Source organism: Pieris rapae, chromosome 2 (genome assembly GCF_905147795.1).
Source record: "Pieris rapae chromosome 2, ilPieRapa1.1, whole genome shotgun sequence".
Taxonomy (NCBI): domain Eukaryota; kingdom Metazoa; phylum Arthropoda; class Insecta; order Lepidoptera; family Pieridae; genus Pieris; species Pieris rapae.
Genome location: NC_059510.1, coordinates 798,668 through 801,980, shown reverse-complemented (window position 1 = coordinate 801,980; position 3,313 = coordinate 798,668).

Here is a 3,313-nt window from a genome sequence, read left to right as displayed (position 1 = left end):
TCCTAGTTTGAAAATTTATTTCTAAAGGCTTTAGTTGTGTTGGCTTGTAACATCATAAAAAATCCAGTAAACTTTATCGCACTGCGTTTATGGAAATGTAAAGGCACTTCTAATTTCAATGTCCATGTATTAACTTTAATTATGCTTCACAAGTTGTAACTAGTAGCTATTGTACAAAAGAAACATTTATACCGGCTTAATTTGTTCAACGTTAGTTTATTTAGAATTCAATTAAAAATATGACAAGGGACATTCGTAAATGTAATTCTTTAAAGACGTATTGTACATTAACTGCCAGTTCTCAAATCAATGTATAAAATATGAATTAAATTATTGTATTACTTATGACTATTGTATCATAGCGTTGTTATTTCTATGTACAATTCTTATGTACCAAACACAACAATCACTAAAACTGGTTTTAGTTAAAACTTAATTAAGTAATGTGAACAAAAATAACACGTGTTGAAAACTCGTTTGAAGACATTTTAGACTCTGTGCCTAAGATAAAATTTCACAGTAGGATATATTTTCATGGGTAAATACTGAATATAATTTACGTTCTCTCCGTATGCAATTTTACTATGGATCAATAGTATTCTTGATGCACAGCTTAGTGAGTGTATGTGATGTTCACACTATAGCCAATTTGAAGGGTTAAATTTAGGGTGGTTACAAGGACTAAAATATTAATAATACTTATTATAAATTAAAACTATTTCAACGACACGCTAAAGGACAATGTACATATTTCCCATCACACATTGAAGAGAAGAGTATATCTACCTAGTATATTGTAGATACATTTTTGTATTAAATTGCAAGCAAATAATGGAGACGTAGACGCGTAGCAAATCTACGTGTCCGTAGACCTACCAAATAACAACTGCCGCAGTGTATCACAGTAATTATTACATTATAATGTTTGCTATATTCTAAACGACGATTAAGTTATAGTACAGTAATTAATACCTGAATGTGAAAATATCTGATTAAGCAACCCTACGAACGAGCTATAAAAAGGGTTAATGGGGACATATTTAGCCTTTTTCTCTATATTCACGATTTATTGAGTTTTAATTAGTAATTTTTAGACCCTTTTTTGTATAAATTATAATTTATAATCTACACCACTATAAAAATTATACAATAATTATTGTCCCTTATTCTGATAGTGTATATTTTTGTACTTTAACATATTATGCTGAAAATAAATATGAATGTACAGATATTTCTACTTACACTTGTAAATATTGTTTGTATTATTGGAATAAAAAAAAACTAGCTTCTAATATTTTTATAGCTGTAACTGATTTTTGTCTTATGTTCAATCTAATTAATTATGCTCCCCCAAACAGACTTGTTAGTAAAACTAAAAAGTGGCAATTCGGTGGTTTTTATAAATTTTTAATTGGATAATTAATTTGGCCAGGTGCCAGCCCTATGTGAAATAAGAGCATGCCTTGTGTCACGCTGCAGGCGGCCGTCACGCGTGGTTTCACAGCACTGCCAATTTGTATTGCATTGTTAGACACGCCCTACGTGCACTGTATACTGATAACGAGTTATCAATAGCCATCTCTAAGCCAATACTACTGTAAGTAATATGATTTTAAAATTTATAAATATTGTTATTTGATACAAATATGAAGTTTCTCTTAATCATATTATTTTGTTACCCAATCATATGATTCATCATCTCCATGGAATATTTTTTTAGACCCTAATGCTAATGGTAGTGCTAATGGGCAGGAATCTCACCTGATGACCGCCCATGGACACTCTTACTGCCAGACGGCTTGCAAGTGCCGGCCAATTCAAAATGCTTCAGTGGGTAGCTGGTGCCTCATAGTGGTATTACAAAAACTGAAACTACGGACGTCGAGGTGATACTGGTAGAATTTCGTATTCTGCCTCGACGTCCATACAATAAGCGATTCTTAAGACAAATTTACTGGTATACCCCTTCTTGGCTACTACTATCAGCATTTTTGCTGGGCTTATTGGGGCATCACATAGTGGACCGGTTAGGGTCATCTACTTTGCACTAAATGTATTGATAGGTAGAACAGACTTGGGTCAGATTCTAGCATCACCGAAAACTATTCAGATTCTAAGGCACTCTCTGCTGTTTGAGTAAAACTCACAGTCTCTCCTCCGCCAGTACTTGCCAAATCCGTGTATGTTTCGCGATTAGGTTAGAAATGTTTATTTTGAAATATTAATGTTATTTGTTAGTATATAAGTTTTATATGTTTTAATTATAGTTTACTGTATAATTAGTAAGCGTTCTATCATCTATCCTCATGTCCTGTCCTGTTTTTATTCCCTGACAAAACAGCTTTGTTTGGTGTTGATAGAGATTACCTATGACTGTTTGCGTTATAAAAATATAGGATGGTATGTATCTCGATATGTTTTATTTAAACTAGTCTATAGCCTAAGCCCAAAATAATATCCTATAGTAAATCAACTTTATGGCTTACACACGAACAAGAACATGTCAAAATACTTTTTTTAAGATTTCAATAATACAACTGTATTCGAATAAGCTTTTTATTTTATGCCTTTAGGCACAAAGGCCCCTACTTTGCAAAACATTTAGCAAAATTAAAAAATCTCCGGTATAAATTATGAACATTTGATGTCAACAGACACATAAAAGAATAATATTCGGAAAAGCATTTTTTCACGTTGAATGTCGCTCTCCAGATTAATTTTCTATTCAACACGTTATGGAGGCGACGAAAATGTTTTACGATGTTTTATTTATATAAAAAGATCATTTGGATAAAAGCTGAAATGTTCGCACGTGTAGGAGTTCAATTGTATTTTATTTTATATACTGGTTAAAGGCTCAGGGAAGTATGATTGACTGGTTTTATTACGGCCGTAATTTGGCCTTGCCGTGTAAGAACACAACGTGAGGGCTTTGACCTGTCGTAGAGTCGATACTAGCAAATTATAACGATCGTTTATCGAATTCCTAAAGCGCTATACTTAGCTTGTTTAAGTAAAAACTACTACCTATACTAGAAATTAAATGCCTTAATATAAAAATACCTTTAAAATATTGTAGCGTCATTGCTCTCTTAAGGTATAATATTACTTTAGCAAAGTTTTAGATAAATAACGAACTATTGAAATCGTGTTACTGAACTAATGAATTCGAAGTCCTGGATTACTTAATGGTTCTGTGTGTTAACTTTTTTTTATAGAACAGGGGGCAAACGATCAGGAGGTTCATCTGATGTTAAGTGATACCACCGCCCATGGACACTCGTTATCTGCTATAATTTATCTGCATATTCTA